This window comes from Astatotilapia calliptera, chromosome 7, assembly GCF_900246225.1.
Source record: "Astatotilapia calliptera chromosome 7, fAstCal1.2, whole genome shotgun sequence".
NCBI classification, from domain to species: domain Eukaryota; kingdom Metazoa; phylum Chordata; class Actinopteri; order Cichliformes; family Cichlidae; genus Astatotilapia; species Astatotilapia calliptera.
In genome coordinates, this window is record NC_039308.1 from 44,458,133 (window position 1) to 44,485,038 (window position 26,906).

Below are 26,906 nucleotides of genomic sequence, written 5' to 3' on the forward strand. Positions count from 1 at the left end.
ACACTGGATTTAATATGCTTTGTACTTGTCAACAGCCACAAGAGAAGCATCGCCTTGGCTCTACTTACTGTGATTTGATGAACGTTTTGCCTTAAACTGAGAGGAGAAGTTCTATTTTGAGCACACACAGCAGCATCACAAGGCTTACACAAATATGCCATCCAATTGTAAATGCAATGATCTATCACAATGCCAATTCTGATTCGTTTTTTGGGTTTTTATTACAGTTTAAAATAATACTTTGTTGACTTGATTAACATCATTCTTTAGTATTTAGCTTAACAGCATTTATGAACATAAGTCGATAGACATACATGACAACGATATTTATACATCCGTTTTTAGATTATTTTATAATGTACAACAGAGGTTGCACAGGTAGTCCAACACATCAAGTCCAACACAAAAGCACTTTGAATCACCTTGTTATTGAATTGTGCTATACAAATAAACTTGCCTTGCCTTGCCATTGCCAGAAGATTTGTCGTGTCTCCCAGCAGAGTCTCAGGAATGAGGAAAAGATTGTAGGAGAGCTGGACAGGGACATTGAAGGTCCTAATCCCATGAGCAGAATGGTATCTGCTCCTTGGTGCAAGGAGGAACAGGATGACCTCCAGCAGGCCACTGGAGTGGGCTACCATCCTTGTTTGGTTGGGTATACACCCTGAATTCAATTAGGCCCTACCCTGAAGCTGTGGGTCCTGGGTTCCTTCTGGTGCACAACAATGCATAGGAGAACTACCAAGAACTACCTTCATACTGTGGCAATAGTGTGAAGGTAGTTCTTGGAGTTGGAAAAATACATATCATTGCTCATCCATGCTCATCTGACCTAATCCCAGTAGAACACTTCCTGGGACATTATGTATTAGTCCTTCTGAGGCTTCATCTCAAACTGTCCTGGAGCACAGTGATGCATCCTTTCACACTTAACATATCACTCAGTCCATTTCAGTGTAGATATCCAGCACGAGGGTTTTCCCATTGAGATCTGATTCTGTGTTCTAAGTGTTCCTCTCCTTCGGGATTAATAAAGTATTCTGATTCTGATTTAATTTTGTTTGAGCAGTGTAGACTGATAAAACGAGACAGCAATTTAAATTACACATGTCTGGTCAATACTAGACCCTTCAATAAAGTCAGCATTGGTGCAGTCACTGATGCAGTGTATGTGACTGCTGCATTACTGCTTTTAAAGTAAAAATGTGTGGCATTTTCATCTGTCAGAGTCCTTGCTATTTATTTCTCTCTTGTCTGATCATTACAGCTTTTTCAGCCGTCATATACGACATGATAGCTTTCACAGTTTTACAGTTTTATAGTGATAGCAACATTGTCACCATGGACATATAAAGCTATAGATACGTCTTCAACAGGAAAGCCATGGGGAAATAATTTCACAGCAATGTGCTCACTGTTTGACAGGTCCTCTGGGAAATGCAGCTCAGCAACATCACATTAAAAAAAAAACTGAAAATGCTATCAAATATTTAATATATTCTGTGAAATATATTTAATTAATTTATATTAAATAAAATTACTTTTCAACACAAGCAAAAGGGCAGCACGGTGGCATGGTGGCACTGTTGCCTCACTTCAAGAAGATCCTGAGTTCAATCCCACCATCAGGCCGGGGTCTTTCTGTGTGGCGTTTACATGTTCTCACTGTGTTTGCGTGGGTTCTCCCCGGGTACTCCGGGTTCCTCCTACAGTCCAAAGACATGCAGTTAGTGGGGTTAGGTTAACTGAAATCACTAAATTGCCCAAAGGTGTGAATGGGGGAGTGAATGTGACTGGTTGTTTGTGTCTATGTGTTAGACCTGCAACTATGAGGTGCCGTAAGGGACATTATTACTGAAACGCTCTCACACAGTGTGAGAGCGTTTCAGTAGTGTGTGTGAGAGCTAAAATTTCAGTAGTGTGTGTGAGAGCGTTTCAGTTGTGTGAGAGCGTTTCAGTAATAATGTCCCTTACGGCACCTCATATGCAACAGACTGGCGACCTGTCCAGGGTGTACCCCGCCTCTCACACTAAGACAGCTGGGATAGCGCCAGTGCCCCCCGTGACCCTGAAAAGAATAAGCAGAAGCGAATGGATGGAACACAAACAATATTGCTGCTATTTATGACCATCCTCTTAATTATCACTAATCTTGCTTCTGTGGGTTTTTCTTTTTTTTTTTTAGTAATTTTTTAGCTAATAGCTAAAAGCTGAAAAGCTAATGATTATATAGTGAAGAAACAGAAAAATTTAATAGCTATAGGGCCAGATTTTTTTAAGAGTTTGTGGTGTGAAAAACAAAAGATCCTTTAGAGATATGTTCATCAGTTTGACAGAAATATGCTAATATTGGTCTATGCCTGCCTGTTACAAATTTGCTTGCTAAACCATTAACATAACATGCCATGGATTCACGACCCCCAAAATGTTTCATATACAGATGAAGTATTATTCATTAGTAGCCAATATCAGTTAGCAATGACAGTTTTCTTGGGTGTTTTGTTTTGTGTTATTTTGTGATGCTTTCAGTTCTCTTGTGTAGAGCTACAACAAATGGACCTTGTTAGCTGCTTAGAGCAGAAGTGGACAACCTCTGCTCCTTTCTTGTCTTTTTGCTTTTTGTCTCTCTTATTGACTCTTGCTGTACACAATTATTTAAAGTGTTTCCTTTGTTTCATCACATTATATATTCATGTGCAAATGCCTCTCTCTCAGTCTCTCAGCCAGAGCAAGTTAATGTGAATCTACATTATTTATCCCTGAGCTGAATGAAGAGTTCTAGCTTCCCCAATTCACTGGAATATTACTTGTCCCAAAGTGTCAACACAAGCTCGGTTGTCGACATAATTACATCACATTATTAAATAGCCTAGCGTCATGCCTCATTCAGTTTTTGCATTTCTGCTTGTCTTTCTCTCATTTTATTAAACCCCATACTTTAATATTTCTTCAGTATCCAAGTGGCAGTTACTGATACTTGTCTAAAAATGTCCCCATCCGCAGCCTAAAGGTTTAACATTTATTTACATCACCTTCCAAATGAACAATTACTGGTGAAGGTAAAATTTGCCAAGCATGGTGGGTGGTGATTGTATGCCACACCAGTAATCAAAGGTAAAAATCTTCTCAGATTAAAGCAAGCACTTGCACAGTCCTCGTTGTGTCGATGTGCTGTCAGCTCAGCATGATGATAAATGTTTACGGCACTACATTAAGAGGAAATTACCTCTTTTTGCTAGAGGCCAGATCATTCATTCACAGGCGTAGCATGCCCATCGTCAGCCCTGTCGTAAATTAGTTTGCACCTTTCAGTAGGAAGAAAGGTGGGGAGGATTAGGAAGATCAATCTTTCAGACGGGCAGTTAAAATCATTATTTGGCTTCCTGCAGGACACAGGTTGCGCTAAGGAGTGACAAATTGTACCACACTGTCATAAACATCCCTATTCATGGCAACCCTGGGGTACGGTCGCTTTGTGTTCCTCTGTATGGAGATGACCAAAATAACATAGGGGAAGAGAGGAGACTGAGTTAGTGAGGTTATTAAGGCTTCTGGACCTCCACAGTTATTCATAAGGAGAGAACATAACAAGCCCACTGTGGCTTTTCTAGCCAAAGATTTACAGTGTATTTTAAAAAATCCAGCCATATCTCCACAGAATCTATTATTTTGACTCCATCTCCTCTGTCAAGGTTGGGAACAGAGTTGAATGAAAGTCTTCCTCAGGCATTGCTTTGTGCATCATCTGTCTAAAATTAATCACAATTAGTTTGTTTTAAAGATGTTTTAAAAAGTCTTCATCGCTCTGTGACTGACAACGGTTGCATTCACGTTTTGTTTTGTTTTTTAAAGTAGAGATTTGGGTTTTTAATAAATATAGATCTAAACACTTTCCACACTGATACAATTCAGACCCACAGCAATCACTGCTCGGCCACATCATCTGTTTGCTAATCCAGTTAATCTTTCCATTGGCAACTGTTCTCGGAATGATGCTTTCCCTGTTATTTTAGGAGAACGATTAAGCATTGTGGAATTAACAATGGCTTAACCTCTTCACAAGATTCCTTTACATCCCCCTTGCAGAAGGCTTGGGAAAGTTTTCAATGCGGAGCTCTCCTGCTCTTGCTTCCTGCAGTGAAAACAATGTGAACCAAGATGTTCGGACCAATTACCAGATATAATTCACTGCACAAATGATACTGGGAGAAAAGGGCCTTTCGTCCTCTATTGTGAAATCTTGAATTCTTGTTAAGCGTTTGTTTGGCTGACGTGAATTATCTAGTGTTGTCCTTTCAGCACATAATACACCTTGTATTGTACATGCTCTGTGAGATATGAGGCACACGGTTCTTGTTAAATAAAAAAGCTTAATTATTGGTAATTAAGCTTTTTTAATTACAAGTAAGATCAATTTCCCTCTTTTGTAGCTCAGTAATGACTCATTCCAGGAAATCAATTGATATATTAAGAGGGCAACAGTAAAGTTACTGGAAGGACTTAAAAATAGACCAGATATTTTGCATACTTTGCACAAAGCACAAACCCATAAATTCAAATTAATGCATGGCGACTGGGCCAAACCTCTATGAAAGAATATATGGATCAAATTTAATATATTTGCTGTGTACTGTAGGTTACTGAGGTTTGCTGAAACATGCAGAGTATCTAGTGTCCTTTTTTCACGTGAATACAGCACAGGCCTATCATTACTGTAATTACTGCACTATGTCATCATGCTTTGTTTTTGGTGATAGCCACACTGTTGAATGATGAGAATAATACTTTCTCATTTAAACAAGATGTTTTTTGGATTAAACTTGTGTGAGGAGGAACTAGCAAGATGGTGTTATGTTTCAACCAGGCCCACAGCTTCATGCTTGAGATGGATTGCATCCCAAAGACTGGTCTTTGTCAGTCCATATATCAATAGATTGCTCAAGCGTACAGCTGAAAGCCTCTAAATGTTCATCTATATAAATGTTCTAAGGCAAACTGAGATCCATCCAGTCTTCGATCAGATCAGGCTGTGATCAATAATCTGCAGGCATTGTGAAATGATGTAAAATCATGTCAGATGAGGCCAGTTTGTGCAGCCTGCTTTCTGCTTCAAGTGATCTACTCATTTTTACCTCAGGACTTAATATAGTGTATGCATGTTTGTAATATTTTTGCATAACTCATTCTATCCACCCAGCTGTCTGTAGTAAAATATAATTTTTATTCTGTATAAGGATAAGATAAGAAGAATTCATAGATGTTGTGTTAACAATATTTGTTTTTGTAAAAGTAGTCACGAAGCAGTAAAGGACTTATCGTGATATTATGTAAGTCCATGAAACAGAAGTTAGTTCACATAAGAAATTTCTTTTGCATTGTCACCCTCCCTTAACCCCAACTAGTCGCAGCAGATGGCCGCCCCTCCCTGAGAATGGAAGTTTCTTTCTGTTAAAAGGGACTTTTTCCTTCCCACTGTGTGCTCATAGGGGGTCTTCTGATTTCTCTGTATTATTGTAGGCTCTTAATTTTTCTGTGTAGATAGATAGATAGATAGATAGATAGATAGATAGATAGATAGATAGATAGATAGATAGATAGATAGATAGATAGATAGATAGATAGATAGATAGATAGATATTTGTATTTCTTGCTGCTAAATTGTTTACAGTTGGTATATCAGAGCAAAGCCATTTCTCATACAAGAAGTTATGTGATCAACGCGTCCTGGTAGAATATTTACGATGGTGGCTTTAAAACAATAAATGATGTTAACAAAAATTTTCTTCTCAGCCATGTATATATTATATTGGCATACATTGCAACCCCTTTGAAATGGAGTGTGATTTGTTTGGTTGTTTTGTTCTCTTTTTATAACAGTTTATAGAGCTTTTTTTAAAGCTTATAAGAACATAAGCTCTTCATAGCGTTTTAAAAGAAACTAAAAAAAATCAGGTCACATCTATGTTGATAATCAAGTTATGAATGCAGGCGATAAAATAATTTGAGTATTTTCTCCCTTTAAACTAAACTCTGACCTGGACATGGAAACAAGAAGTATCTGATTTCAGTGTCGAGAAAAGTATCAAATGTGTATGTAGTCCAGCTCTATTAAACCTCAAGAGAGCCAAACCAGATTCTCTTTCCCTGAGGTGCATAAAAACTTCTCTCTCTTCTTAGTTTTGTGCTGAAATAATCTCTGCTGAGAGCTGAGGGGCTGGAGAGGGCTTAGGATAAGTCAGAATGACAATTAGTGGAATGACACATCTTGACACATCAGACCTCCAAACACCCACTAATGAATCATAGGAGCATGTCCAGAAATAGTCCCTGCAGCCCCCGCAAAAGAACAGCCGAACGCCTGTGTCAACTCTGTTTTGCATCCTAACCTGAAACGGTATCCTTAAGCCATTTGTACTTTACGAGGGAAAGCAATCCAACAAGTCATCTAATCTACATCTTTACACAGCTTTGTCCCTATCCTCTCATATATCAGGTATTTTAAGCAGAGGACCAGCGACTGATATTTTGGATTTGCTCAGTGAATTAATCAGAAAACAAAACAAAACACTTCTATCAATAATGAATTTCACAGCACTCTTAAAGTGGCATTAAAGCAAGTCGAACATCCTACTGATGCTTACAGAAAACTCAAACCTAAAACCCCAAATGCATTATATCTGACACACTCACTTACTTTTAAGCAATAAATTGCATAAAGATACCAGATGTAGCACAAATGATACAAATAAATCCAAATTTATATTTTGCTATTTTTTTTTTTTTTTGCATTTGTCAGAAGGTTCAGGTAACACTAAGCTTTTCACATTTAGAGTTCTTTAGCAATTATTTCATGGTTCACACTTTTAAGGGCTAATATGTGGACATGCATGTTAAGAAGTCCTGCCTGTCAGTAGAATATTTCAACACTGCTGTCAGAAGTGAAATACAAGAAAATACAATATTCGGTGACACAAGATTATATGCGACTCATGAGATCGCCTTACCTTACCCGCATCATCTATCAGTAACCATTTAATTTGTTTCAAAATGGATTAATAATTCAAATGTTTCTGTGGTTCATTTGTTATATACAGTGAAACAGTCGTTGATGACCACTGTTGGGGTTGGTGTTAGTCCCTCTGCTGTGTTCGTTCCTCATTTATTATGTAAGAGGCTGCTGTAAAGGACCAGCAACAGGCTTGTGTGAATGCATAAAATACAAGGCAGATCCCCTGTGCCCATGCCACACTGCAAGCATGCCCCTGTATTAGAACTAAACATGGAAGGCTGTTTACATTATTCTAAGAACCTCCAAAACTGTGAGGGGGAAGGGCTATTTCACGTCAGTGTAAGAGTCTCTACCACATCTTTCTGCATTCTCCGACGGTCTGTTTAGCTGCACAGACCTACAGCACCCTGTCTCTGGTTTAAAAGTACTAGTCTTTGGTGACTTTCCTGGTTAGGAGTCAGACAGTTACCATAAGAATATCAGTCAGTCACATATCATATGAACATATTATATTCTCATAATATGTGGGGGGATGAAATTATAACCACAGAGAAGGCAATTCTAATTTTTCTTGCTACCTTATTTTAATCGGAAAATGATAAATTTTTACAAAAACAAAAAAAAAAGAAGCGCTTGCATCAGTGAACTTTATTAAAAAATGTTTTTTAAAAATGTACCAAAATACACTGAAATGCTTTTCTTGAGTAAAGACGTCCTATTTTCCACATTATATCTGCTGGAAAAGGAATGAAAACTTTGCCAAAGCCCAAATGTTAAGAGATGTACTGTTATCAAGCTAAACTTCCCACTGTTTTTGTATCACTTGCAGCGCTGATGTGATTTAGGAATATAGTACTAAGTAACAGTGGCTGTTTTTCTTTGTGTACCACAAAATAAATATTTACATCAACAGTGATACACAACTAAATGCTATAATGAAGGCATTTTCATGCACATTTACACCCCAGTATTATTCAGGAGGCTCAGTATTTCCATTTGGGCCATGAAAACAGTGTTTCCCATCTGGTATAAGCTCCCTTCACAATTATGTGCTGGGATAGGCTCAGGATATCCTAATGTTATTTTGCTGTCACACTAAGTTCTCTATCCATAATAATATCCAAAGTATTTAGCTCAATTATGTGTGCTGAGGTATTTGTGATTAGGATATGAATATGCATATAAACAGCTTAGCCCAAAAATGACCTCAAATGGAGCGTGAGCTGGTACCCAGCATTTTCTCTGAGTGACTGTGTTCTTTCGTGCAAAGTCATTTTCAGTGAAAATTTCCAATCAGCTTGACTTAATAGGCCCACCATGGATACTTGTGATTATAAACAGGCTAATATTTTCATGCTGCATATTTCTTTACTGATTAATGTCAGGGCTTTCACGCTGATATCAAAGTCACATTTTATGGATGATTAATTTTCTGCTTAGATATTGAGCAATTTATACATATAGTCAGAAGTCTGAAACTATACAGGCTCAAAACACAATCAAATTATTTTTCAATTTGACAGCTGTCATCATAAATCAGTTAAAGATGGTTTGAATCCTTTTTCCCACTTATTAATGTATTGCGATTTCAGTTATTGAATAGATAGATAGATAGATAGATAGATAGATAGATAGATAGATAGATAGATAGATAGATAGATAGACATAAATGATATGAATATATGAATATATGGAAAATGGCAAAAGATAGTGCTTTCCAATCCAGGGCTCAGGGTCTTTAGGTTATTTCTGAGAGGTCACTATCAAATGAGATCTGAATTGATTTCTTTCACATAAAAATGTGAGCAATATGGCTCTAAGTTTAGTCAACGATTTCTTCTCTAACCTGGCGCACTCTACATCATGTAGAGGGTTTCTAAGCAAATTGCTGTTATTTGTTAAACTTCTCCCAGAGGAGGAGGGGGGTTGGACAAATGCTCATCTCTGTTGGATCAGAGATGGGATCTCCTAAAATGTTATCAGCGCCCCTGGACCCGAGAGTTATAGCCTGTGAGGTATGTCTCATAATCGGTGCATTTTGAATAGGACACATGCACTCTGTCTTGTGATAACGGTTGAATCCTGGAGCGTTCGTGCCACGCATGCACCGCTGGAGCGCACGAACCCAGTCGCACCGCCCTCCTGTCCGCCTGCTGCCGGGAGGAGCTGAGGAGAGAGCAGACCGGAGCGCAGCGGTACCTTAGGGATGTGGCAGCAATGTTTTATGCTTAGAAATAACCTTCGAAATTGGCAAAGTTTGTCTTTTACTAGAGCTAAAAGAGAATATCAAACCGCGTGTGAGAGAAAAAACAAATGTCCATCGGTCGTTAGAGAAATTTCTTACGGTGCCTGCCCGCCTCCCTGGGCTCTGTCGTAGGAGATTACGAAGCGCATCGGAGCCGGTGTCCGCGCCAGTCTAACCATCAGAAGATAAGAAAGAGAAACAAAGAGAAAAACAAAGAGGTCGTTGGCTCTGCAGAGCCCCCGCTGACACCTGCCTTCGGTCCACGGTAGAGTCTGCCGGTGTGGAGGTGAGTGCAGATGTCATGTTTGTGGGATGTTGGCTGGTTTGATATCCAGTTGAGGTGACGGATGCTGAAGGTAAGGCCACGTGGGTACACTGATAACTGTACCAGCACGCTTGTTCTGGTTCTTATCAAGCTCTGCACAGCATGTCACCGAGATGCGAACCAAGTCATAACTTTTGCACATTACAGCCTCCCTCGCTGCACAGGCGTCACAGCATGTGGGGTTGCGTGTCTGATAACATCAAAAATGCAATAAGTCACACTCGGAGAGCGTGTGTGCAATTTCTATCCAGCCTAGCAACCAGGCAGCACCAGAGGGAAGGAGTTCACATCTTTAACTGTCTTAAAACACGCTGTGGGAGGCTTTTATTTATTTATTTATTATCTTTTTTTTAAATCTAAAGAAATCACATAAACATCCGTGACATACGATGTCATAGCTTCGGGCTGTGCCATATTTAAAAGATCATGGCTCAGAATTCGGTAATATTGATATTAGGTTAATAAACCATAGCCATCTATTGGAATATCAAGCACGTTTTAAATTGTTCAAAAATGTAAAAAATCTTCTACAAAAGGCTTGTTGTTATGAAGGTTTGGTATTTTAAAAAAAAACAAAACACAAATTATTATTATAAATTAAATGTCTTTGGACTATTTTCTGACCAAAGTAAGAAGTTTGGACAATTTCTTTTGTGTGTCTTCTTGTAAACTTCTTCACATTTTAAAGACTTAGTCGTTGTGTAACTGTAGTATTCAGTAGGTTATATAATTACATTTTAATTGGCTGAAACTGTTCTGCAAATCAAAACAGCATCTGCATCACCTGAATAATATAACTCAATAAAAGGAGCAATAAATATGAATATGAGTGTATTATTTCAAAGCATGAACAACTTTGTCACATACTATGATATCCACAATATGAAAAGCACAAGATGCGATTGCACTTCTGAAAGGCTGAATTAAAACTCTAACAGTAAGGCTTCACCAAAGGCATGCATTGTCCTTAAAGTCATCAAAGAATTGCATCATCTGCCAGAGTTGCTCATGGCCTGCGGTGCGAATGACAGCTCCATGGCTCATCTGAAAGGCCTGTAGCAAAACAGCAGCTCATTACAAGAGCAGCGGCTCGGGCTTCCTCTGGCGGGAGGCTGCTGGCTCATTAGGGGTCACAGAGGGGCGAGTCTCCCACTATGAGCTGCAGCTTGTTACCACGGCACTTTGTGAAATCACTGGTATTTGGAATGAATTCATTTTTACAGAAAAACTGAAGAGACGCACAAAAACCAGTATAAAACTTGTGCTATAAATACAGTAGCTTTCAGTTTAAAGCTACAGTAAAAATGAACAAAACCCCAATGTGTGTACATATGTATGTATATATATATATCTATATATCTATCTATCTATATGTATATATATATATATATATATATATATATATATATATATATATATATATATATATATTTCATATATAGACACCTCTCTCCTAAATCCCTCCCATCAAACAAGCATGTCTAATATATGTGAAAATAAAGCCGATGCGATTGGCTTCACAGAATGTTCAACCCAGTGTGCGACTATCTTTATTCCATTTGTATTCTTTATACTTCTTTATTTTACTCATCTGATCTGGTCTGAAAAGACCTGTAATTGGCCAGCCTGACACTACATTTTTCCTCAAGTCTGAAAGTAGAGCCCAAAGGAGGAGAGAGAGTCGACTTCTCTCTAAGGCCTCTTGAATAACATATTGCTTATCCCAGCTTTAACAAGGCATCTTTGGTCATGGAAGTAGGCTTTGAATTAGATATATGGAACAACAACAACAACAAAATAGAATACTTCATCACTTCATCATGACATTAAAAAGAAAAATAAATAAATAAATAAATAAATAAATAAATAAATAATCCACTTACATACTGCAGGAGATGGTGCTTCTGATTGTCCAGTCCTCAGTGTAAATATGTGAAGTAGGACATTTCTGATTATTCAGTGTATAATGTTGCAACTGTTATCAGCTCGAAAATAAAATAAAAAAAACATTGTCAACCAGAAGACAGCAGAAGAGACAGGGCCAACTCCACAGAAGTCATCAAATAAAAATCACAGTGTACATACATTTACATAAGCTGTCTGACTGGTCACTGACCCACTGTTCAAGCCTACTACATGAAGACTTCATGAACATAAACTTTACACTGCCCTGTTTGGTACTGTAATACTAGGCAAATCTCACTCTTAAGTGTGAGCATGGAGTAGAAGTCAGGCTAGAACCAACAATGGAACTACACCCCCCCCCACCCGCTCCACTCCTCCGCCTCCACCAGTTTATAAAATGACTAGACTCCCAAAAAAAATGAGTCATGCTTTTACATTCATTTCTACTGTCCAAGCAATTTAAATGAAGTCATACTTCTTTAAAAGGATAGAGAAACTGTGTGCTCAGGCAGAACGTAAACCTAAAATGCTCTAATCCTTTCTGCTTTCTGAATGGAATTACATGCAGGCTTATTTCTGTTGCCTTGCCACAGTTAATACAGACGTTCTATGTAGTGAAGATGGAAGTGTCCATCCTAGTAAGACATTTACACTTGAATCCATTCTCAGCTGTCTTTTTCCAAACATTGTCGGTATAACTTCACTCTTACTATAGCTTATTTGAGAATTTTCTAGAACTGGCAAGCGCAACTGAAAATGCTGTGAGGATATCCCTCCTATCGTTAGACTGTTTTCAGCTTCCAAAATAAAAGAAGCACTAATTAGATTTTTAAAAGAGTAACTTTATCCCTGTGTAAGATGCACTGAACTTTTAGCTGTCTGGAGACACTGAAAATTGCCACAGCATCCGCTCAGATAGTCTGGGCAGCCACTCACTTGATTTATCCGTGAAAGGTTAGACAAATGCCATAAATAATTGTTAGTCTGCCTCCTGACCATACTATTCCCCCTAGTGACTTACCATGTTGATTTTCTGAGGTGGCGCAGGTCATGAATTTCTGGGCAGCTCGAATCTATTGGACAGCCACTGAGCTTTGCTGTGACATGAAGGATGTGAGGCGTAAGCGTTGGAGTATGAAGGCTGCTTCAGTGATAGTGGGATCTTAGCTCTGGTATATGTTCAGTTGCTGTGAAGAAAAATCTTAATGTCAGTGCAATGACTGAATGACTGAGTTGCTGACTGGTTTCCTGGCTGGCTGAATGAGTGAAAAAATGGACTTTACTTACAGCATGCTTAACATCGATGCCAAGATTAGCACAGGAAGGAGATGAAACACTCTAGGCATGAATCCAGACTGTATATTCATACACTCAGAGATGCACTGATGTTGCTGTCAAGTGCTTAGCCGGTTCAGTGAGCATTGTGATGCAAAGCTTGAATATCATGTTTATTAAGAGAGGAGAGGAGGGGTCTCTGGCTGTGGGTATAATATTCAGCCCCATGTGCTCAGCATGTTTTCTTTGTTTTGTTTTGTTTTTATATCAGAGTGTTTAATTGAATTCACCTTAAATGTTGGCAGCTGTTCCTGGAGTTAAATGCAAAATTGACGTTTTATTTTAAATTGTACAGGACTTGGATGAATGTATTTAACCCTTGTATGGTGTTCGGGTCTGTGAGACCCGTGTTCAGTTTTTTTCAAAAGAAAAATTAAACAATTAATTATTTTTTCACGTGTAAATGTGTTGTGTCTTTCCACTCACTCCACTTGATTATAACTGATTTATTTATAATATTTTATATAAAAGAAAAACGAGAAGCACATTAATTCATAAATGTGATCTAACAAAGGTAAAGGGAAAAAATTAACCATGTTTGCTGTTCATATGTCTTGTAATTGGGATGAAGTAAACATCTGTTGAGTAATTTAACATAAAATTGTTTGATAGTGTTAATTTGGAAAGCCAAAACTCTAGCGGGTCCACCAGACCCATGAACACTGGCTGAGTAACAAAAATACGAACACCACACAAGGGTTAAGTTGCATGACATAAAAAAAGTCCCAAACAAATTAAAGCTATTTGAATTGAATCCACTTGTGGTTACATGTTTTAAAAAAATTTTTCCAACCATAGCAGAAAGAGTCGGCTTTAATGTGACAGTACTGAGCTACAAAATAGTTCAAGCAAGAACAGCTTATTAAATCCATACCAGGAAAAATACTTATACCTATTAGCTGAATTAAGTCTTATGTTTGGAGACTGACCCGAAACTCAGTGAAGTGTTCTTTTGCCTTTGTCCTGTCTACAACTATTTTCCTGCAGTTTTTCTCCTTGTGCTGCTCATTTATTATAATGTGACTTCTGGCCCAGTGGTGGCCAAGAAGAGTCATGCTCACAGTTTATTGCTGGATTTAGATTAATGAAGATAGACTATTCATTTTATAGGAAAATTTAGGTATTTCTAAAACTAGGCCCATTTTCTGGCATTTTTCATGGTCTAATATATTACATGGACCAAAAAACCTTTGGAATTGGTTCTATATTGCGTGAGATAATTATGACCTCAAAGTCCTGTCAGTGTAATCCCATGGAACAGCTGTCCATGTCAAAGTAAAGGTACTTGTTTTTTGCAGTGACAGGCTCAGATTGTTGAGCCAAAACATCAATATTATGGAAAGCATTACTACAGAGATCTGTCTAACATATTTCAGAAGTCAAGCTCATGTAGAAGTCTTGCTCTGAAATCTCACAGGAGTTGAGTTGTTGCAGGAAGACAACAAGACAACAAGAGTTGCAGAGAGCTAAAAGGCTCTCTGCAAAGAGAAGTGGAAAGGTATGTGTATATATATATATGTGTGTGTGTGTGTGTGTGTGTGTGTGTGTAGAGAGAGACTACAGTAAAGTCAAGTTAGAGTAAAAAACAAATCGCATGTGGCTACTCTTTTTCTAAATTGTGGCAAACATAGCAATCAATACTGGTTCAATATCCTATTAACAACTTACAAATTTACAAAACAAAAAGAAATACCAAAATTTTCTTTAAAGGATTTATCTGTTGTGTTTGGAATATAGTCATCACCCAACAGTGCCTCTTTGTAATTCTGATATACAGCCTATTGGGTTTGGCTTGTAGTACCATAATGTATAAAACATTTAATTCTAATCAAAACTGTGCATATTAAAAATCTGATGTAATGACTAACCATACTCTTATACTCATCAAGTCAATAAAAATAACCTGAAGTGTATTGTCTCCCAATTATCATTTGACAGTATAAACCCAAGGCAACAGTTCTTCACAACAACACAGATTCCCATCCTAATGATAGTAGTGTTTACGTATGAACCCAAAACATGTAACCCTCACTGCTCATCACTGCCTTTGTTACCTGTTGAAGTTGTGGCTCTGGCTGCTGAACTGGGGTCAGCATTCAGCTTTATTATCACTTTGTGCTCTTGGCTAGCTTGGCTAGTATGTTAGTGTACTGTCTGTGCATATGCTTGCAAAGAGCTCAAGTTATGATTGCAGGACAATACAGTTGCTTCCACCCTTAATGCTGTTTGCCCTTTATCATTGTGCTATTGTGCTTTTGTGCAATAAAAGTAAAAGTAATGTCCATATTTCCATTCCTGAAAAACTGTAGACCACCCCACTATTACCCCCGTCCTGCACATGAAATGAAATCAGATGATTGAAGCAGAATGAAAAAGGCAACTTTGTTTGATGTTTTTTTGCTTTCTACGCATCCATCATGCAGGTAACTGAGAAGCTTTTCTAATGCAAGTAACAAATTGTAGCTGGAGTGTAATTAGTACATTTTGTACATTAACGCATTACATTACTGCTTTACTGAAAAATGTGATTACACCCAACGCTTGCTTCATAAAATGATGTGAATACCAAGGAGCAAGACAGCATTACACTGTGGGGAACATCATCTACAATTTTCAAACAACTGCTAGTTTGTTCAGAAGTGGAACCTCAGTCGTTTCAAGGGCAAACTATTCTGTAGGCACTCTGCTACTGTTATTGTTACCAAACATTCACAACGAAGATATGCATGGGTGCCAGTAAAAGGGTTTTTTTTTTTTTAAAGTAATGTGTTCTAAGTGGAAGGATCACAGAGACTTTCTGTCACAACAACATTAAACATGTTTGCTGTGGACCAGAAACTATTTTAATATGTGAGGTCTTCTTTCCTAAAGTTGAAATTGATCAAGAAGTGTACAATTTCTTTTAGGGATATAATCAGTCTAAGCACATTAACGAGGTAAGATTATGAAATTTTCTAGTCAACATGGAACCTCTTGTGGGGGATGTTAAAATGTGTAGCACAAGCATGAAAGACTTTAAACATTGCACATAGCTAAATTATTTTTTCAGGTTAGTCAGCAATTTCATGTACTTACTTTGTCACGTCTCTAAATATTCATTTTTTAAATGCATCAGGTCTGTTTAAAGTGTATGAAATTACTTTAGCGGTGTGTTTTATTCTAACAGTTAGAGAGCATTTTAGAGAGCAGAGCTGAGATGTAATATACAGTGTATTAGAGTTGTAAGAGACTTCTTGCTATCTCTGATAAAGACTGATAAAGATGATAATGGGCACTAATGTATTGCTAGACAGCAGCACCGAAGTGCCGAAGAATCAAAGCAAGACAGTGAATTCCCTTATGAAATATGCATCAATGACAATGAAATAAGACCAAAGGCAAGCTGTGTTTGTTTGGAAAATAGGGTGGAGTGCTGGTTGAAATAGGTTGCATAACCATACCATATTGCCATTCCTTTTTTGAAAATCTTCACACCAGCTGCTGATGAAGACACAAGCAGCTTTGATCAGCAAGAGTAGGTGCACTAACATTGACAGTGCAGATGTGGACCTGAAGGCAACTGACGCTGCCTGTCTTCTTGATTTATTTGTTTATTTATCCTAAAATAGTTTTTTTGCTATACATTTCTGTTTGGAAATTCAACCGAGGTAAATATTTTAAAGTTGAGTTTGATTGGTTAATTTCGTCCTAAGAAGTTTTGCTTTACTTCCCCACACTTAACAGTTAAAACTGTTAAAAGTGGTAAAAAGTATCGTGGGCCAGCCTGTTTTTTTAATATTCCGAGTGAATCATTTATATACAAATGCTGCCAGTTTATGCAGGTGTTATGCAAAACACATTCCAGGACACATTAAAGCTTTTATGAACTGCTTGTAGATTTTCTCCTAATAGAGTCACAAGGATTATCAAATAAATGACTGAAGAAGTGGCTGCATGTGCTGGTATTTTCAGTTAATAGGTCTGAGTGAGCTATTAAAAGCTGCTCACTAAAAGCTCAGATTGACAAAAGGTGCAAACTGCAAAGCTCAGCATATGCACAAGGTGCCTTGGGAAGGAAATTCAAATAGCACAGTTGATGCACCTGCAATTGAAGCTGTTCGTTGCCATCACTAATTTATCAGTGTAATTTCAGGTAACACAGGTGTTCAGACAGTATGTGTAAGTCTGAAGACTTCTGCTGGATTTGATTCATAATGTGCTTCTGTAAATTTTCCTAAAATATTTTGACACATTTCTAACAGAATAATTTGAATAATACAGGTTGCTGGTTCAAGGCACACAGTCCTTTTTGGAGTTGTGTTAGGAAGGACATCTCAAACCCAAATTTAAACATGTGAAGTCACTCACTGTGGTGACCAGGGAGCAACCAAAAGGAGCTTTACAAATAAATACATTTAGTAGGTGATTGTTACACAGTTATATTTGACATCGAGTCTTTAGCAATGTAATTGACAATGACACCTGAAGCCGTTTGAATTTGATATATTTGATTTCTTTTTCCTTTTTAATAGAACACAAATATTGTCAAGACTTACATTGTCATAGCCTCCTGTTCAGGTGGAGCCCTTGTTACTTCAGTTTTTTGTAGCTTTATTTTGAAATTGCTCCATTTGTTCATCTTTTAAAAGCTCAAAGCTTTGGTTTAAATGGTTATAAGATGATAAAATTAGCATTGTAACACTAGTTCATTACTAAGTAACAACATTTAATAACATTAGTCACTATGTACCACTGTGCACTACTTTCACTGTCCAACAAACAAAATATTTTCAGTCCTTAAAGGGTAAATTTTAAGGGATTAAAGAGCTGGCCTCTACATCCCTATTCAGTGAGATTACATTGCTGGATTTAAATAAATGTCCAACTGTGATGACGCTGTTTGGAAAACTTGATGTTTTGAAGATTACCCTTAGTATTTTGGGCCTAAACCAAAATAGAAAATGTGCTTAAACATGCCCAGCACCAGGGGAGTGGTTTACATGTCATATTCTTTACACAGCAATTTAAAACAAAAAAGAGGTGCATCTAATGGTTGGAAGGATGCTTGAATGACTTGAACACATCAAACCTTAAGAACAAACCAAATCAATAACTTCTGTTATTTTTGACCTGAGTATTACATTAAAAAGCACTGATTTACCTTTTATTATTATGCCTAATGACTGATATATGAACAATATATTGTTTTTGTGGAAAGAAGATTTGATGAAGAAATCATAAATGGACACATTTCCTTTACGTAAGAGCTGTTCTACCAATCACACTGCTATCTAACTGCTTACTTGTCTCTTTTTTGAAAAATATGATTTCCCTGTTTGAATTAGTTAGAGGCCACACATACCTCCAGACCTCTTGATGCTGACAGATTTGTTCAGTTGCCAAAAGACTGATAAATGCAGGAGATTACTCGATAGCCTTTCATTTATGCCGTGTATATCGCCAGATACACACACACACATACACAGTGTCAACAGGGTGTCTCTAAGAAAACCTAATATTGCTCCTTCTGCAAGCTTCGCTACTTTAGGTACACATCTGCCGTCACCCTTTAAATTGAGCTCATGAATTATGGATGTCTGTCCCGCTGCTTCAACCCCTAAACTGTAATTAGTTTTGCCCAACACTTCTCATCATGACACACTTTGTGAGCTGCAAGAACAGAGAGGGGGCAGGGTTGAGGGGGTGTGAATACATTGTTCCTTTAAGACAGCAAAACAGGAGACCGGAGAAGAATAAGGTGGAATGAACCAATAAGAAACCATGGTTTGCAGAAGCTGTTAGTGACACCTTGATGAGGAGAGTAAGGCTGTGAGGGATAAAGAGGAAGGTGTGGTGGGACTTTTGGAGTGTGGGTGGGGGCTCTTGAGCTAGTCAGCAGATGCAGGAGACAGACTGGAGGGGGGGTGGAACAGAATAATGAAAGAAAGAATGTCCATGCGCAGAAGTGAGAACACAAAACTATTGCCAGGCTACTCACTGCCATTACAATGATTGTTTATCCCACTTTTCTGAACGCCAATTATCTGTTCCCGCATGAATCATGGAGATCATTTAGACTGGTGGCGTGCGCAGAGCACCAGCAGAGCTCCCTCACGATACAAACACGGTAGGAATGACTGAGTGCAGAGGTGCATTTACATGCTTTAGGCAGGTGAGTGTGTGCTGATTATTTTCATGATGGTGCTGCTGCGAATGAGCGACGTGGTTCGATTCTCTGCATGCTGCTCCATATGTATGTTATTCCTAGTCTCATTGTCTTAACAGAGGAATATCCGAGTGCTCTCTGGCTGTGTGTCTCTCTATCTCACACTGTGCCTCTGCTCCCTTTCAAATGAAAATCCCTGATGTCCCTGTGGTGTTCAGTATTCTGCTCCTCCACTCTGTAATTTCCTTTTGTTTTTTCCTCTTTTGCCACTGACATTGTCAAGATGTCATTATGTCTGATCCAGACGTAATAAGTCATCTGAGACATATGGTGCTTTCCATGCTGCAACAGTTAACCTGCATAGTCGTGCTGCGATGTGCAATGTTTGATGACCCAAGTTTTTAGTCTCAGAGTCATGTGCTCTGTTCATCAAATTAATTAAGATGCCTTATTTTACGTCCAACATTTACCTTTGCAAACATGGCTGGAGGCATAAATACAAAGCTGTATCATCGCGTCATATTTGTCTTGTCGTTCCAGTGAGGTTTCTTCACGTACCTCAAGCTCAGCCCCTCTTACCCTGACCTGCACTGGCTCATTCCATACATCGAAAACTTCATTTAACTTTGCAGAAGTTACCAAACAGGTAAACCTCGGCTGTCTCGCCGAGTCCTTTAGCAATAGCAATGAATTGCCTTCCTGGCCTGCTTGACTCTATTTCATACTATTGTCTGCTCATGGTGATTAACTGCCTGCGCTTGTGGCTCGGGTGATTTCTGCTTTGTGTTGAGAGCTGGGCTGCGGCCGGAGGACAGGCCTGTGAGCAGGGGACGGCTGCCAGGATTGGAGGGTCAGCTGATCAGCTCTGAGGTGCGGGAGATTTATGACCCCCCACAACAAAGCTGTGTCTGCTGAGGGACCATAAACCATAAATCAGGAAGAAGTGGGTCAGTTTGGGTCAGTGCTCATCTGCTTGCTGCGGATCTGCTCGCTGTTTTCCTAAAAGTTGTTTTTTTTTTTTGTGCAGCTGACTTTGTGACATTATAAGTGACTTCCAGCCTTTGCTCTTCAACAACAAGGCCTGCTATGTTAATCGCGGTTTTATTTTCTCCGCTGTTAAATTCACTGATTTTTCAACTGCCAATCACATTTACTAATGAATTCCTGTTTTCTATTTTAAAAACCCATTAAGCTTCTCTAAGTGAATCACCCCTAATCCTTTTATTATCTCAAGCTATGTTAACACTGTTGGCCTTTAGTCTCTGCTCATCTTAATCATCCTAATTACACAATGTTTGTCTTTTAAGAGGGTGATGAGAATGAAATGGCATGGCATTGAGGCAGCGACTTGTTACTGATTGTACAAGAGGCATTATACCGTCCTCTGTCTGAATCCAGTCTGTTTGATTCTGATCGCTGGTTTGACTAGTTTTGTGATTTGTCTTCCTAAGGGCAGCTAAGGCCAAAGTGAAAAATTGATTTTCTGCAGAAGGATTAGTGGTGGGGTTATAGCTATAGGCATGCATTACATTACAATGATTTATGCGGCATCTGCACACCAAAGCAAGCAAAACAAATTCTTTATTAGCAGTTGTATAAGACTTTTATTTTACAAAAACATGCACAGGCGTGGAGACGACTGTAGTCTTTACTGTCAAGGCAGTGGGCGATGAGTATGGGAATAGCAATGAATAACTTGAAGCTGTGTTTTCGAAGTTCAGACAGCTTGAGTAGGGAGATAAATAATCTCTGCCAGGAAGGACGGATCTTAATTTATTTGTGTCTGTATTGTTGCACAAAGAGGCATTGCAGACTGCTGCTGGAAATCAAACAAATGCAAATGCTGGCTGTGGAATGGAAATGACTGTGAAACATCAGAAGTCTCTCAGTATGACTGCCATAACAGCAGGGATTTGTACTTTTGTTTACGACAACACTGATAATATTTTCTCCCATTTTAGTTTGAACAGGAATTAAGCATGAATGCAGAGGGGGCTGTGTTAATGTTTTTCACTGTTATCCTATCACCTGACATGTTTACATTATGTATAGTGTTGTCATGTGCATGTGTACGTGTTGTGAGAAGAGAAATATTGAAAAAATGTTGCTTTAAATAAGTGTACATAACAAGTGTTGCTCATATCTTTAAAATGAAAAAAAAACATCCTTTTCCAAGCAAAATGTTAATTTTTAAAATATTTGAAAAGCTACTGAAATGATTAGAGAGTGAAGTTTTGCTGCTATGATAGCTTTTATTGTCAGAGTTGCTATAATGAGTAACACAAATGCCACAGCCAAGTCTCTAGGGTCAGCTATTTGGCCAGTGATTGCTTTATTACTGCAGTCCATTCTTATAGTTATCAGTAGTTTGGATGTAGGACTTTACTGGAAAATTGTTTTCTTGCCCATTAAAACGAATTCCCACAGCAGTTTAGCAGCATTATTATATGGTAATGTACAGCTCAAAGCTGCAGTGCTTTTATGACCATCTCAACAGTGAAGAGTAAATGAGAAAAACAAAATGGTAACATGTGCACTTGGCAATTTATCATTTTAATGTGCGTTCTCTGAATAGCACACTTGGCTTGTCCCTGCTGAACACTTTGGAACCGTAATCTGGTTTTAGAAGTAGTTTACATATTTCTCCTAGGTGTACTCTTTATTTCAATGTAAAGATCTGAATTTAACTCACCGACTACAACTGAAATGAAAAAAAAAAAAAGAATACTGAAGGATTTTTTTTCAACATAGCAGGAGAGTTTACGTTTAATGGGGGAGAATTTTCTGTCATAAATCAATGATCATCAGACCACATTGAAAACATGCACAGCACTATTCACTATTCTTGAGCTACCCTTTGTTTCTTTGTGTTTTCCTTGAAAAATGGGAACTTGGTGCTGCAGTTTATTGAAACATGCAATCATACAAGGGAATACAATATATATGGCTAAAACAAAGTTGGTACAAGACTAATGAGCTTGAAAGTCAATATTTGTTATCGCCACCTTGTTTTTTCAGTATATCCTAATAATTTCCTTCGGAATTAATAAAGTATTCTGATTCTGATTCTGAAACTCTGTTGGACAAACTTTCTTCTCATTTCTTCAAGTAGTCTTTAGAAATAGATTCTTGAAGGATACTCTGAAGCTCTTCTTCAGATTTTGTCTTCCTTTTTTGTGTTCTCTGCCAAGACGATCTCACGCTGCTCTAGTAATATCTGGGTGGGGCTGGATGTTCACAGTGTTTCATTGTGTGCATTTTCTATCCAGGTATGCCTTTACTGCATTGGCAGTATGCTGAAAAAAACCCATTGCCAATCTGACATTTTCTAGATGGTATTACACAGTGGATTAAAATCTGATGTCATTTTTCTACAATCATAATTCTGCCAGTTTTCACAAGATCACCAACATCACTGGCTGAAAGCAGCCACAAACCATGACAGAGCCTCCACTGTGTTTTACATATAGTTGTAGACATTCGCTGTTGTACTTCTCTCCTGACTTCCTCTGTACATATTCAGCCAAAATGTTCAAATTTGGATTCTTCTTCCATTTCTTGTGGTATTTGGTATAGCTCAGGCTATTTCCTTTCCTTAAGAATGGCTTCTTGACGGGCACCATCCAACTGAGACCATTTCTGATGAGGCTTGAGTATTCAAAAATACTATTTTATGGCTGTCAAACATTGTTATCCTCTTGCCATTTCTCATGGGTTCAGCTAATGAAATGGGGACAAAATATGTTTTTTGCAGCAGGCTGCTATTAACAAAGTTCCCAATTGGTACTTTGCTATGTTTTTTGTTATGTGCAGACAAAGCACACCAACTTGAGTTAGGTTATTTTTCTTGAACAATTCATAGGTCAGTTTTGTAAGTGGCTTAACAAGCAAGCAAAACATTCTTCTGAAAATGGTTGGTTACTGCACTGAAAACCAGTCAAAAAGCAGCAAATATCCAAAGACAAGCATTGAACTTCAGACTTCAGATATCCTGGAGAACTATTGTTCAATACCACATTAGAAGTAGTGGTTCAATAATCTTTTGTACAATACTGTATATATACGGTATATGTATTACATAACATTCACAAAACTGTTGACTCTCCTCTGTACCTAGCAGGTTTCCCCCACAGAGCCTGGTGAGCTTGGAATAAAAAAAATTGTCGTGCTTTGAATTTAACGTCAGCCCTGCATCACTTCTATGGGTTTAATTCATAGAACATCATAAGGCATCATAATTTCTCCCCAGACAGCCTTGAATGAGCAATAATGTCATATGCAGCAAAGTGATGGCCTTATGCTTAGTGGGGAATAAATCATTGTGCCATTTTAAAATTACAGTGTAAGACAGAGCTGCCAGTAGTCACTTATCTAAAGAATTTTAGGTATTTTTGGACACGTTAAAGCCATGCCTTTCCAAAAGGACATTACAGTGCATTTAAAATAAGTAGCTAATGAATTGAAGTTATTTTAATCACAATTTGTCCTCAGCTGAATGGATCAGATCGACAGGTCAGGTATTATGCACAGCACAAGACTTTAAAAACCTCTGTAGGAACTGGGAGATAAGATAAATGGCTATAAAAGCCTCATTTCAGTACATTCCTGCACAATTGAGCTCAGATTTGCTGACAGATTTTAGCATTACTTCTAATGAAAGTGAAGCAGAACAAAAGGAATGAATAGATGTAGTTCAAAGTCTTCATAGTTGTTATGCTGTGATTAATGGATTTCTGTTTTAACATTAAAATTAAATGTGAAACAGACTTTACCAATACTATGCTGGGGCGATCGTGGCTCAAGAGTTTGGAGTTCGCCATGTAATCGGAAGGTCGCCGGTTCGAGCCCCAGCTCGGCCAGTCTCGGTCGCTGTGTCCTTGGGCAAGACACTTCACCTACTGCCTACTGGTGTTGGCCAGAAGGGCTGATGGTGCAATATGCCTTGTTTCTGTCAGTCTACCCCAGGGCAGCTGTGGCTACAGCTGTAGCTTGCCTCCACCAGTGTGTGAATGGGTGGATGACTGGGTGTGTAAAGTGCCTTGGGGTCCCTAGGGGGGACTAGTAAAAGCGCTATACAAATACAGGCCATTTACCATATGAAAACATTTACAATATTGCAAAAAAAAAAAATTTGACGGGTAATGTTTGCAAGATTCAACTAATTATAGCCATCACAGGCATCTGTTACCTTCTTTGATGCTGTGAATGAATTGGAAGCCTTTAAGGTATATCTTAATTTACAAGTAATTTACAATATTGAAACTTAATGGGAGTATAGTAGTTAGTCAGTTTCACTCATGAGTGCGATTACGCACGCTCAGAACAGATATCAAACTAAAGTTCCACTAAATGCCTGGACTACTCATTAGACGTGAACACACTGTGCGCTGCTGTAGAAGAATAAGCTATTAACAGCAATAAATATATAGCTATAAGTAGGTAAAAATCAATCATTAAATCCAAGAAGGCCAATCGGTGAGCTCAAAACTAAACCAATGAATCAACTCTTACTGAATACTAACATTAATAGTACTAGATCTCTCTCTTTTGTTCGTTGTTAGATTTAGTGTCATCTTCTGCATCTTAAGGCTTTGTGGCCAGCAAACCATGGTAAGTCTAAACGCATCTTGAGCTAAATTTGCTACAGATTTTAACAGAATACAGTCAGAAAAGTAAATAACGTCATGATGATAGAGAACATGTATAAAGTTAGTATACAGCTAAATGGATGATCAACAGGATATATGAACTTTATGGTGTTGTTTCTGTAATTAGATGAGTGCATAGATGCCCACAACAATCGGTATGGCTCTGTCTACAGTGAAAATAGCTAGAAAACATGTTTTTGGCATCAATTGCCCCTGAAAGAAAAAGGCCCTTTAGATTATGCTAATTCAAGTGGTCTGAGTGGTGTATGGGCTGTGTTTTTCGGTTTTAGAAAATCTAGTTGATGATGTGAGACTTTGGGCAATCACAGGTATTTTCAGAGCTTGTAAAGCAAGTATAAAGTAACAGCACAATAGCTATAGCTGAAGGAAATGTCTATATAGAAAAAGGATTCATTTTATTAAATATTAAGCAGGGTTTTTACCTGGAGCAGTAGGGATAGTATCAGTTATTTTAGCTTAGCTATTGTAATTGTCAGAAGTTTGTAACTAATTATAATAAATAATTCAGTCAAGGTTTTAATTTCTGTTTTATCAGTGCTGCAATGTTTCTGGCAGCCTTCAAGTATGTTGGTGTCCTATAAAGGTGTCCAATACTAATGAGTTGAAAGCATGAGTTTTGTTAATTTAGGCTAAATTAGCATTTTTCACATTGCAGATTTTAAGGCAAATTATACTTCTCTGCTTGCCAAATTCTAGTCTGCTGCTGAAATAAACATTTTCTCTGCTCTTGAGTAACAGTGGGATTTGACACTTTTAAAAAGAACACGTTAGCATTTCAGGAGCCAAAGTAATGCATTTTTAGCAAAAAGCTCCTCTTTCTGTATTGATTAGCAGTTTATCCATAATTTGTGCTTCAGCTTCACTGTGTTTCACTTTTGCAGCTTATTCTGAGCTTACATGAACCAAAAATGGATATAAACATGTATATGAAAATAGTTGACAGCAATGAATCTTGTTCTGTATCAATACTACTTACACAGCATTCACATTCAGTCCTCCTCCAAACCTATATTTATAGATTATGAGTACGGTATTGAAAAACACACCGGAGCACTTTCAATTAAACAAATACCAGTTAAACCTTGGCTGACATTCCACCTGTTAATACAGGATTAGATGTAAATATTTTGTTTTTATAGGATGTTTTGCACACACACCTTCACAAATATGTTAATTGATTGTTGGACTAGCCAACCTTAATGTACCCTATATTGCATACATTGCATACATATAACGCAGATAAAACAAATGTCTGCCTTCACACACATATGATGTCAGCCCAACCTATGCAGCTATAACAGCTTCAACTCTTCTTGGAAGGCTTTCCACAAGGTCTATGAGTGTATTTATGGGAATTTTGATCATTCTTCCAGAAGTACAATTGTGAGTTCAGACACTGATTGTGAAGGAGAAGGCCTGGCTTGCAGTTTGCACTCTAATTAATCTCAAAATGCTCTTTTATGTTGAGGTCAGGACTGTGCAGACCAGTTAAGTTCTTCCACACCACACTCACTCATCCAACTCTGTACGGAGCTTGCGTTGTGCACTGGTATGTGGTCATGTTGGAACAGGAAGGGGCCATCCTCAAACTATTCCCACAAAGTTAGGAGCATGAAATGTTTGAAATTGTCTTACTGAACCATTAAGAGCATTAGGAGTTTCGTTAGTTGGAACACAGGGCCAAAGCCTCATGAAAAACAACCGCACATCACCACTGCATCTGACACGCTTGCACCTCATGATGTAAGGCTTGGATACAGTTGCTCAGCCATGGAAACAAACTCCATGAAGCTCTTAACACACTGTTCATTAACTACCCACAAGACCACATGAAGTTTGAAGGTCTGTGACTGACTCTGCAGAAAGTTGGCAACCTCTGCACACTGTGCCTTAGCATCTGCTGACCATGCTCTGTGATTTTGCACCTACCACTTCATGGCTGGGTTGCTGTCATTCCCAATCATTTACACTTTGTTATAATACCACTAATAGTTGACTGTGGAATATTATATAATGATGAAGAAATATCATGACTTGACTTGTTGCATGAGACATCTGATCACGCTGACATTAACTGAGCTCCAGAAAGCGACCCATTCGTTCACAAATGTTTGTAGAAGCAGTCCTCATCATTAGCTGCTTGATTATAAACACCTGTGACCATGGAAGTGACTGGAACACCTGAATTCAATGATTTGGATGGGTGAGCGAATACTTCTGACAATATAGTGTACAAGTGTGTTTCTGTGACCACAACAAATTGGTATGTTCAG

General features: G+C 38.2%; 1 protein-coding gene across 3 annotated transcripts in view; it reads left to right on the top strand.

Annotated features, from left to right (window-relative positions):
- Window positions 1-8,754: 8,754 nt before the first annotated feature.
- mgat4c (mgat4 family member C) overlaps window positions 8,755-26,906 on the top strand; it is a 128,747-nt gene continuing 110,595 nt past the window's right edge. For all 3 annotated transcript variants that reach the window (XM_026175017.1, XM_026175021.1, XM_026175018.1), the window contains exon 1: window positions 8,755-9,540. The gene's annotated coding sequence lies outside the window, so the exon portion shown is untranslated. The remainder of the gene's footprint in view (window positions 9,541-26,906) is intronic.